Here is an 11,882-nt window from a genome sequence, read left to right on the forward strand (position 1 = left end):
GCGGCCACCATCTTCATGACACCACCTGGAACATGCCCGGCTCTCTTACCCCTGACCTTCACCTTCCCAGGACAGTCGGGGGGGCTGAACACCAGTACGGTGACACTTTTGCAGTGCCTGCACAACCTGCTTGGGAGCCTGGGAGACACAGACCTGAGCGAACAAGGCCGCACCATGCTGTACAAACAGTTCATGGTAACATTTGCGCATGATATTCATCCCCAACACACCAGGCACTGAGGCAGGCATGCCACCAGGTGGATCCCTCACCACCAAAACACCACAGCAAGGCATCAGTTTGTCACAAAGTTGCACATCAAGCTCCAAGTACCTGATGTAAGGAATCTTTAAACCGTTAGCAGCTTTAAGCTCCAACCAGTGACACGAACGAAGGCGGTCCTGGCCCCAAGGCTCAAAATGCTGGCGGAAAAAGCTCTCAGAAATTGTAGACACCATTGAACCGGTGTCTACCAAACAAGGAATCCTCACTCCACCCATGTCCACATCCAAATGAGGACAAGACGAGATCAAATCAGAAGCATCCGAGTTCTGTGAAATAGCTTGTGAGCCAGAAGCGGCCCCACCCAAACCGTGGCTCTGCAGTTCGGTGGGCTCTAGTTTTCCGTCGCCATTGGGGCGCGAGACTGACAATCAGAATTGGAAGGGGGTTGTGAGGGGAACTGTGACTGACGAGGGACACGCACGTCACACTCTCGTGCAAAATGCCCAGGCTGATTACAACGCCTGCATAGTAGGGGACCAGTACGAGGTGGACGACTGTACTGCTGAGAGTTCTGCAGCTGAACAATGCTACTCATAAGCTGGTTTAGCTGCTCCTGCTGCCGCTTCAGCATCTCTCTCAACTCACTCATCTCTGCCACCAATGAGGATGGAACAGCAGCCGGGGGGCCACCCTGAACACCGTACTGGACGCCATAGACGGAGGGGACTGACTGACTGTGACCTCTCACCCCACCGGGCAACCCTTCCCGCTCCCATTGGATTGCCTCGGTTCTAACATCGAGCAAAGTGTAGGTAGGCTGTTGACGTACCAACTGCTTCAACTCATGACGTAAGGAACTACTCGAAACGTGCTCAACAAATTGATCCCTCAAAAGGACATCAGCATTTGGCATGTCTGCAGGCACACGCTGCTTCACCCTCTCCATGAGGCCCATCAAAGCAAGGGAGAACTCCTGAAGCGTTTCCCCCTCTTGCTGCTTCCTGGAGAAGAAAGCCTCCTGCAGCGCGACATAAGAATCGGAGCACCCATACAGCTCCTGGAGAATGGAAAATATTCTGGCAGGGTCCTCTCTCTCTGCAGTAGAGCGATACTTTATTTCTTCTTTGGCTTCTCCCTCAAGGTAGTCAAACATGAAAAGTGCCTTATCGGCCTGGGACAAGTGCCGAGCTCTCATGCTCACCTGCACCTCCTCCATCCACTCATCCAATCCTATGCCTGTCCTTCCCCTAAAGATGGGACACTTCCTATCCCTAGGTACAAAAATTAGCCTCTCTGCTACAGGGAGACTAGACGTGGAAGGGGCAGCAGGTGGTGCCAAAGAGGTAGATGGTACACTAGAGCCAGCATGTCCCTGTCGCAACCGCTCATTATCAGCCCTAAGCTGTCCAACTAACTCCCTCAATTCCTGGACTTCTTCCTCCATGATCAACGCTTATACACTTTATTACTGGTAAGTACTAAAATACAATGGTATCACAAAATCAAACCTGTAATAGATACCTCACCAACACTCCTGGAGATCCACGAGGAGCCACTTCTGTTTTGTCCCTTGATGTTCCAACCTGCACACTGCACAAAGGCAAAATTCAGTCAAACAAACCAGAATCAGCAACACAAGAAAACAAAAATAAACAAACAAACAAACAAAAAAATACACGTCTCAGCCCTTTAAAAAGCCATCCTGCCGACAACGCCAAAAATGTGGCAGCATAGGGGTGGAAGCAATAAAGGATAAAGGGACCAAATGAGAATATAAACTAATGTTTAATAATTGGCGACTGGAACTAATCCAATTAACCAAATGGTACAAATTAATATAACAAAAGGAACCGACAACGCCACCCCAGGAATTGCACCTGGAGAATAAAAGGAAATATAAGGCACGCAGGTAAGTTGGCTCCAAAAACAGGGCATGAGACGTGATTGAAAAATATATAAATTAGTTTATTTTGCCAGTAGAAATTCTCTTTTCTTTTAAAAAGACTAATCCATGCACATATTACAAAAGAAAGACTAAATGAGGCTGGAGACAGGTAGGTGAGCGACAGCTAGTTCCAAAGCAAACACACAAAAAAAAATCACCCAATACGCGTGGACAAAAACCCTCAGTGACATTAACCACTCCCAGGACACAGCAGACGAAGAAGGGGACACCAGCCACCAACACCACCACCAGTCTCCAGCAACTAAAAGGAAGAAAAAGATAAACAAGTCAATAAACAAGTCACAATGTAATAAAACCAATCAAATACAAACTAATTACATAAAGAATTCAAAATAGACAAATTGTAACTAAATAACAGATCCAAATAACAATCATTAATAAGAAAAGAAATCAAATACAAACTAATTACATAAAGAATTCAAAATAAACAAATTAAAACTAAATAACAGACCCAAATGACAATAATTAATATGAAAACAAATCAAATACAAACGAATTACATAAGGAATTCAAAATAACAAATTGAAACTAAACAACGGTTCCAGATAATGATTAATAATTGCACGGAGTCGTCATTGACATAATTAAAACAGGACACGCAGCACAGTAAAAGGCCTCGGTGCGCTGCTCTGGGTGCAGCGCGTGCACAGAAATCACACGGCGGCAGCAGGCCCGACGCACACGCCGGCAGAGCGCAGCCAAGCGACCGCCAGCTAGCCGCAAGCAGCAGCTAACAATAAGTCAGTGTGGGGGAGACGCATTGGTCGGCCCACGCAGCAGGAACACCACGGAGAACAACACTCATGGAGGGACAAAACAGCAGTAGCCACGCGACTCACTCCTAATCATAGAGAACGATATTAGTGTTAAACGTACCAGAGGATGTGTCGGTCGCTAGCTATGCTAACACATACCTGATTCAGTTCCATACGGACGAGACACAGAGAGAGGAAGGGGCGGAGGGAGAGAGAGAGAGAGAACGCCGGCCCCCAGCCTTTGATTTCCACCTGCAGCCACAGCAGTATTAGCCACCAGACAGCACCAACTATAATGTGGAGAAAGAGCGGACACCTACCAAGCCAGATGCAGATCGCCCCAAATATGCTGAAACAGTAATGATGCAGCGGTCCTGATAAAACAATACAAATGCTATGAGCACAGTCAAACAATATGAGCAGTACGGAGAAGCACCTGGTAGCCATACCTGCAAAACCAACATGTCGAGCCCGAATGTGACAAACCAACGGAATGCGGAAAAGGAAGAACCGGTGAGAAAATCGCCCCTTATATATCAGCGCCCCCCTCCTCTCAGTGACGTTATTAGCAGGGCTGGTCACAATAATCTATCCTGCTACATCTGGAATGCAACTGTGTGTGAGGTAAATGCAGCTGGGGAAAAGGCATGTTCCAAAGAGGAAATGAAAACAAGACATCATGACCTACACAGACCAACAAATGACAGGTCACATTTGTTGGTGTCCGAACTGAATACAGACACACTGTGGTCAAACTGAGTGGAAAGCCTTTATAAAAAATACTCTACACAGACGGGCCATAAAGGGCCTTCACCTGGATTTAACAAAACAAATAGATAGGAGACTTCCATTGCGTAATTTCTACAGTGATGAATATGTTTCAGCTGCAAACTGGTGCAGTGAGTAGCTTCTCATTTCTTAAGCAACATTCGGGAAGCATAAAGACTGGACAGTGTCAGGATTCATAGGATTCATTAGACTTCTGAAAGAGTTACAGAGAGTATGAGATATCATTTTCATACATGGATTGGCCAACACAGAGTCAAGACCTGAACCCCATTAAGAATCTTTGGGATATGACAGAGAAGACTTTTACGCAGTGTGGATTTATACTTTTATTTACTTTTACACCTATTATGTCATTATTTAACCATATTATACTATATGTGAACTTTGGACACACTTCTATTGTGTATAAAGTTCATACAAGCTGTTAGAAACAATCTTAGGGTGTCAAGGCCTTACACAGAGACAGGGGCGCTAGCTGAGACATGGACTTATCTGTTACTTACATAAACACATATGTGTAACAAACTCAGAGGAATCCTTGAAAAGGACCGTTCACTAGATGCAACTGGTACCGGGACATCGAGACACTGTCAGTATGCCTGTTTACCTTTTATGTACCAAAATAAATCCCTCTTCTTTGAGACGATCCACTTGTTTCACCTTGTTTTTGTGAACCAAAATGACGACAGTTTGGTGGAGGATGCGGGCATCTCATGGAAGGGGGGAAGAAGAAAAGAACAGCTTTTTTCAGTTTTGTTCTCATGTCGCACTCTATCTGACGTCTGGCTGACGGTGCATTTTTGTGCCCAGTAACGGGTTAGAGAGGGAAAAACATGAGAGGAAGAAACAAACAACCCAGAAAAACATCTCTGGAGGAAGAACCTGAAGAAACCTGAAGAATTCTGCGTTTGATAAGCCCCCACAGTGTCTCTAAGTCAGTATATATGTAAGAGTGTAAGTGAGGAAGCAGGAACCAGTTTAAACTGATTTCTGCATATTAACTATACTAAATTTTGAGGTTTGCCAAAACTTACGTGCATATTTGCATACAGAGTGTGCAGTGGACGTATGTGTTGTTACATTGTTCATAAGTTGTTTAGTTTTATTATTTTTGTTTGAAGGGAACTACGGTACGGGCCAACAGCTGAAGGAGCTGTTTGTTTTTATTATTTTTGTTTAGAGTTTAAAGTAAAGTATTTTTGTTTTTTTCTGAAAAAGGGAACTGGTCCAACAGCTGGAAGACACTAGTTGGTTAATTTTAAGGTATTTTGGGTCAACAGCTGAAAGATTGCTGTTTGCGATTCCAGTAGCTGAAAGATGCTAGTTGGGTATTTTAAAGGGAACTAAGGTATTTTGGGATAACAGCTGAAAGATTGCTGTTTGCGATTCCAATAGCTGAAAGATGCTAGTTGGGTATTTTCAAGGGAACTAAGGTATTTTGGGTCAACAGCTGAAAGATGCTAGTTGGGTATTTTAAAGGGAACTAAGGTATTTTGGGATAACAGCTGAAAGATCGCTGTTGTGGTTAGGTTTAAGAGGTAATTACAGGTAATACAAAGGTACGAACCAATGGACGTAACAGATTACTGTACCTCCGTTTGAAGCATTCGTAAGTGTATTCTTGAGGTATTGAGTTTAGAACCTATCCGGTTAAGTTAGGATAGAGACAGAAATTAGCAGACAGTCTCATATGTGCAAGGCAGGCTGGCTCCATCTGGTGGAGCTTTTTGGAATAAAACATTGACCTTTGGGCCCTCCCGAATTCCCTGATCGTACTTCTTAAGTTTTGGCTATAAAAAGTTAGAAGTATGATAATCATTTGAAAACAGCTTTGAGTAGATTAGCATTGGTTTTATTGTTTAAGTTCATTGATTGATCAGGTGTCTTTATATTACATTCAATTTCAGTCTATGCACTTATAATTGATTTATAGATTTGATTAGCATTGGCTTTATTGTTTGAGTTCATTGATTTATCAGGTGTCTTTATATTACATTCAATTTCAGTCTGTGCACTTATATTTAATTTATAGATTTGAATAGCATTGGCTTTATTGTTTGAGTTCATTGATCAGGTGTCTTTATATTACATTCAACTTCAGTCTATGCACGTATAACTGATTTATAGATTTGATTAGTATTGGTTTTATTGCTTGAATTTATTTATTGGTCAGTGGTCCTCTTTAAGCATTAATCTTGATCCTGTCAATCCTTTCGATTGCTTTGTTGCTGTTTATGTACTTATAATTGATCTATAGATTTGATTAGTATTGGGCTGATTTGGTTAAGTTCACTGATTGATCCATTGATCCATAGATTTTTTGATTCAGTTAATCCTATTAATTGATCTGTTGTTATCCGTGCATTTATAATCAATTTATAGATTTACTGTTACTTTGGCCCTCTTGGATCCTCAGCTATTGATCTGTGATGATTTAAGTAGATTGATTTCTTTGGTATTGATTATCGTGGTTCAGGTATTTCTGAAATTCTTTAGTATTGATTATTCTGAAATCCTTTAGTATTGATTATTGGTTGTTTGTGTATTCCCAATTTTAATATTTGGAATTTCTTACTTGTTTCTCTTTGATTTAGGTTGACCTTACTTACTGCTGCTGTTGATTGACCGTTAAAATTCTCTAGTATTTAGAAATAATTATTTACTGGCTGATTGTTGTTTAAATCTCTTAGATTTTATTGCTGTTTTGACTTTCTGAGCCTACGTGTGGTTTATGCTCATTTTATTCTCCTTGATTTTTAGTTTCAACTGGTCATTTGCATTCTGATCCATATAATATTTGGAGTTATCTAATCTTTACCCTAATTTTGTTTGACCACCCACTTTGATTCTATTGCTGTTTTTCTGTTGTTTTACAGCATTTTAGCCCCACTGGTGATTAGAAGACAAGTATTGATTTGCAGCTGAAGGTTGGCCATTTGCTATATTATTATTTTTATTATTATTATTATTATTATTTATTTATTTATATATATATATATTTTTTTTATCAGATTGTATTGTTCCTTCCTAACCTCTTGAGACTTCCCGGTAGTTTTTTGTCTATTGTGCCAGTTATCTTGTTTTATCAGGTTTTATCACTGTCCATAGCCCCTAGGCCTGCCCTTAAAATTCTTTTTCACCTTATTCATTGCTGAGTTTTTAATTTTTTTAGGCTCACTGATAATCCAAACCTTATTTAACCATTTCACAAACTTCAGTGTTGAATTAAAGTCCCCAACTATAGCCCATTAACATTTTTTATTCTTTCACTTTTTGATCATTTTATTTATTTATTTTTTTTCTGTCCCTGTGCTTACTTTTAGGTCTCTTATTTACTAAATCTGAGTTATTTATTCACTTCGTTCAGTAATTTGGTAGTTGGCAATTATTGTACAAATTGGAATTAGCTATTTTTGATTATCCTATTTCAAGCTCTTTTAGGATCACTGATAGGCTAATCTTAATTCTGAATTGGAGTCTCCAATTACAGTTCGTTAATGTTTTTTATCCTTTTAATTTTTGGATCATTTTATTTTTATTCTTTCCATTTCTTTTTTTCACTTTTATGTCTCTTATTCTCTAAATCAGAATCATTTATCCAGTATTATTCAGTAATTCAGTTGAAATAACTCTTGTACAAATCGGTACTGGCTGTTGCAAACATTCCATTTTTGTTTGCTTTTCCTCAGTTAATCTGGCCATCTGTGAAATCTACTACTAAGGGAACTAATTAACTCAAGTATACAAGAAGCCATCTTTTGCTGTGTACTGTAGATTGGAAGCTCACATGAGTTGTGTCTTCATTGTGACTTCCCGGTTCCAATCATTACTGAACACTCTACCTGTCAACGAAATGGCTTCCTCCTTCCTCGGAATGGACATTTTCATGAAAGAACTTGAGGACAGAATTTTCACAAGTGAACCCGGTCCAAGAGCAGCTAACAAACAAGTTCAGCTAATGAAAGACTTATTCAAGAAATATGCAAAGAAGAAGCTGGTTCACTCCGGTTCAGAAGCATCGCCCCCCCATAGAACAACAATGGTACTCAATTAAGGAGTACCACCGAGGAAAGGTCCTGCGATTTCGGACTAACCCCACATGGACGATTAAAAGTAGGGTCACCGATGTTCAGAAGCTACGACGAAGTGAAGAAATGGAATGGTTTGCTAAAAGACTACACAAGATGGCATGCTCTATCGTGACGACATATGAAAGCAAACACCTTGCCAATGTGCTGGTAGTAAAACCAAAAGAAGATGACACAACACATGTCATGCCCCTCAATGGTGTCAAAAGGACGGCCAAGAAATCCGTCAAACGCCCTTCAGTCACTTTCGGTCAATGACGCTCAGGCTGTTTACGTTCTGGACAACAGTATAAAGCTAACACAGCCAGAGGAAATGATGAGTATGACACAGATGAGGATGAAGCAGACAAAGAGGAAGAGGACGACGAAGAAGGGGACAAGACAAAGGGACAAAGGTCAAAGTCATTGAATCGAAATCAAAAGTCCCTGAATCGAAAATCTCTGCCCCCCATGCCTGACCTAGGCCTGTTCTATCTTCAATCTGACACAGAAGGACCCTACACATAGGTGAGCCGGAGATTAAAAGAGGCAGCAAAGGATCACGCCGTATCTGCTCCATCGACTCCCATCCAACTTCAGCCACCTCCACTATACACAACAATGGATCCGTCAAGGCCCTGTTCATTTGCATCCCAAGAGCCAGTCCAACACGTCATCTTCAGTGGATCTCTGACAATGGTTCAGACAGGAACGGATACGACCCAAAAGCAGATAAAGAACCTGCAAGAACAAGTAGGGGCATTGACCAGTATAGTCTCCAGATGGTATAGTACAGTCTCCATGATGGACCAAACAGTACCACCACAAGCTGGCCAACTGCTCCATTCACCCATGGCTGCACCAGGACATGACGTCAGCCCAGAATCCCAGACTGATTCTCTCATCAATAAAAGAGCAAAAAAAATTAAATAACCAAACAACACAACTACAGATGGAAATTATATAAATATTGTAACATTTATTGTGACATTCCATAAACATTGCATGATATCAAGGCATAAATTGAATTAAATTGAATTGATTTTTCATATAGCCTTATGCTTATAGGCAGCTAAATGATAGACTGTTGTGATTAAATAAATTTACACTTCCTCCCACTCCTTTTTGAATATGTGAATGAAGTCTTTATATGTTGTTTTCATGTATTGACCCTTTGCACATTAGGTCATGCTCTGTTTTCACTGCAAACAAGCGCCATGATGGACGGGGGAAGTGCCGGACTGCACACTGGGTGGCAAACCGGCTAATATCGAATTTGATCTGAGAGAACCCACGCAGACACGGGGAGAACATGCAAACTCCACACAGAAAGGTCCCACCCCCTGTCGACTGGTGTTGGAATCGAACCCAGGACCTTCTTGCTGTGAGGCACGAGTGCTAACCACTGCACCACCGTGTCGCCCCGTTCTTGTTTTTGTTCATTTTTTAATCCTGCTTTACACATACGGTGGTCGCACACAACAGTTCCATCCTTCTTCAAAGACACCCATGGTTTCAGCTGGGTTGCAGACAGAGCCTAGATATGATGGACCTGATATTACAGATAGAGCAGGCTCTGTTTTTGTCGATAGGACATTAGCACCACCAAATGCTAGCTAGGTAGCTAGACAGGGTTAACTACTATAACCACTACGTTCCAGTGGTTGTCATAAGTAGCCTTAAATATTAGCTCTGTAGTTGTAGTGGCTGCCTTTGTATCAGCTACACTATGTTCTATAAAATACTGTTACTGTCATTATGCCGTGCCATATGTTATAGTGGTGGAACTTTACATATTACTTTGTGTAGATAGTAGAAAGGCTGACACTTCAACTACAGAGCTAATATTGTAGGCTACTTATGACAGCCACTGTTTGGACTTTTCAAAATTTTAGCCCTCTGAAAAGGCTGGACAGGCAGCACACAATGTTATGACTCGTGTTTATCCTTTTCTTGTTTAATTTATTTTTGTTTACCACAGGATTTTATCACAGGTCATAAACCTTTAAATAGAAACAGACATTTAGAATTCATGATTACAATATACTCTTCATACATAAAACACAAACAACAAGCAAACAAAGTCATCTCTCACATTACAAAACAGACTTAAAAGGCAAACACATTAGACTAACGACAGTGACTATATTAACCCGGAAACTACAGTACCCAGAAGGCTTAGCGTCCTTGGAGCATGCGCAAAGCGCATCCCAGCGCCACCGTAGCGTTTTTATGAATGGGAGCCCGTGGGCTGATAACTACACATGCCGGCCACAACGTAAACAAACCCAAAATGCGCTGCAGCACGACATTGTTACAGATTAATAATTAAACGTTGCCGCTTACTACGGCGTTTACTATGGCAGTCGCCAGCATCGTTATCTTAAAGAATATTTAAGGCAGTGTAAGATACGGCTAGCATTGATAATTAGCACTCACGCCACAGCCGAACTTCCGCATTCCCGCAACCCATAGTTAAACAAACATAAACATCCTTCCACTGTAAAGTAATGCTAACTTTGCATGACAAATGATAACATACACAAGCATCTATTAATGATTAAACACCATTAGCAGTCTACATTAGCTGGTAGCGTTTGTTACATACCAATAGGTTGTGTGCTGTTGCCAATGGTGAACAGATCAATGAACAGATTGATTAGGAAAAAAAAAAAAAAACAGTAAATTTTGTACAGTATCATGCTGTTATTTGTAAATACTGTATAATGCTGTAAATAATGAGGTCTTTAAGGAGGAAATTTAAAACAGTAAGCTACTGCAAAATTTGACAGTATTATACAGTATTTTCTTCAATTCCTCCACTACTGTCCGCCCAGAACTGGTCTGAACAAAGTCATTTGGCATCAAGTCCCACCAGGTTGTTTAGAAAAAGATTCAATCTAACGAATGTTAACCATAGACTTGCTGCATCAAAGGTTAGTGGTTCTTTTACGAAACAGAAGGAAAAAATAAATACAGAAAAAACGACTGTTTTCACACGGACCATACAGCACTGGAACAGAGGCCACCTGATGCTTTCATCCTTCTCTGCCAACACTGCCATTGCTCCATCCTGCTCCAGTTGTTCATTTATCAAGGTAATTGTTATTTTATCAATGTAACTGTCACCATGCTGTGGCCTTTTGGTTCATTAAACATTAAATTGCCTCCATAAACTGCGTTCACACCGTTGTAGGCTACTTATGACAGCCACTAAGATTATTACACAATGTTAGTTCATTAGAGCTGCTTTTGGTTACAGTCTATTAGAGTTTTGATGGCATGCTGGGGGAAACATGTTAAAAGCATACACAGCTAGCTAGCTAGCATTAGCTGTATCTTTCTTTTACCATTATGAGATGCATTCCTCTGCCATGAACACAGTACGGCGACTCGGTAATCTAACCTGAGACTAAGAACTAGTAAGCATTCAGACTTTTGTATGCTTTTAGATTAGCACCTGTGTATGGGGACACTCCATTTATAACATAATGGTACAGATCGTGTGCATTAAACTCCGGTAGACTGGAGAATTTTGGTAAATCCGTAAACACATCAGGAGGGAGAAGGTATGGGTTGGTAGCTAGCCCTGCTATCACTAGCTTCTCCAAATAGTATTCTTTGTGCCGTCCAGTAAGGTGAGTCACTTCGCAGGACAACCCCAAAACATTATTTTCAGTGTTGGTAGCGATAATCCGTCGCTCATTCATTTGTTTGCTGTGTCGCTTTTGCCGTCCACCATGGTGCTGCACCCCTAGTCACGTGATAACTGTGACGTTGGTGCAAAGGGTCAATATGTAGAAGTTTTCATGTTTTTTTTATCTGTTTTATTTCTAGGCGCTGAGGTTGGGTTATTTTGTTTGCTTTGTTGTATATTCAAAATAAACTGAACTATAATAAATACATGATGTCATGGTGAATGCATCCTACAATCCAAGCTAAAGGCAATCCAACGAAACATTGTGCAAACTCGGTAGCTTATTGTTTAAGTCTACATCAGAAACATGAGGTAAACACCATATAGTGTTCAAAAGCTTAAACAAGAATGCACGTTTTGGTCATTAACCTACAGGTTTCAAGAA

The 11,882-nt window shown here is 40.9% G+C and overlaps 1 long non-coding RNA gene across 1 annotated transcript; it reads right to left on the reverse strand.

Annotated features, from left to right (window-relative positions):
* Nucleotides 1-408: 408 nt before the first annotated feature.
* LOC115434730 (uncharacterized) lies at nt 409-4,040 on the reverse strand. Its single transcript, XR_003937587.1, has 3 exons — nt 3,940-4,040; nt 779-782; nt 409-420 (listed from the first exon to the last, which is right to left on the reverse strand). It is a non-coding gene; the product is annotated as an uncharacterized LOC115434730 (long non-coding RNA).
* Between the last annotated feature and the right edge of the window lie 7,842 nt (nt 4,041-11,882).

Source organism: Sphaeramia orbicularis, chromosome 15 (genome assembly GCF_902148855.1).
Source record: "Sphaeramia orbicularis chromosome 15, fSphaOr1.1, whole genome shotgun sequence".
NCBI lineage: Eukaryota > Metazoa > Chordata > Actinopteri > Kurtiformes > Apogonidae > Sphaeramia > Sphaeramia orbicularis.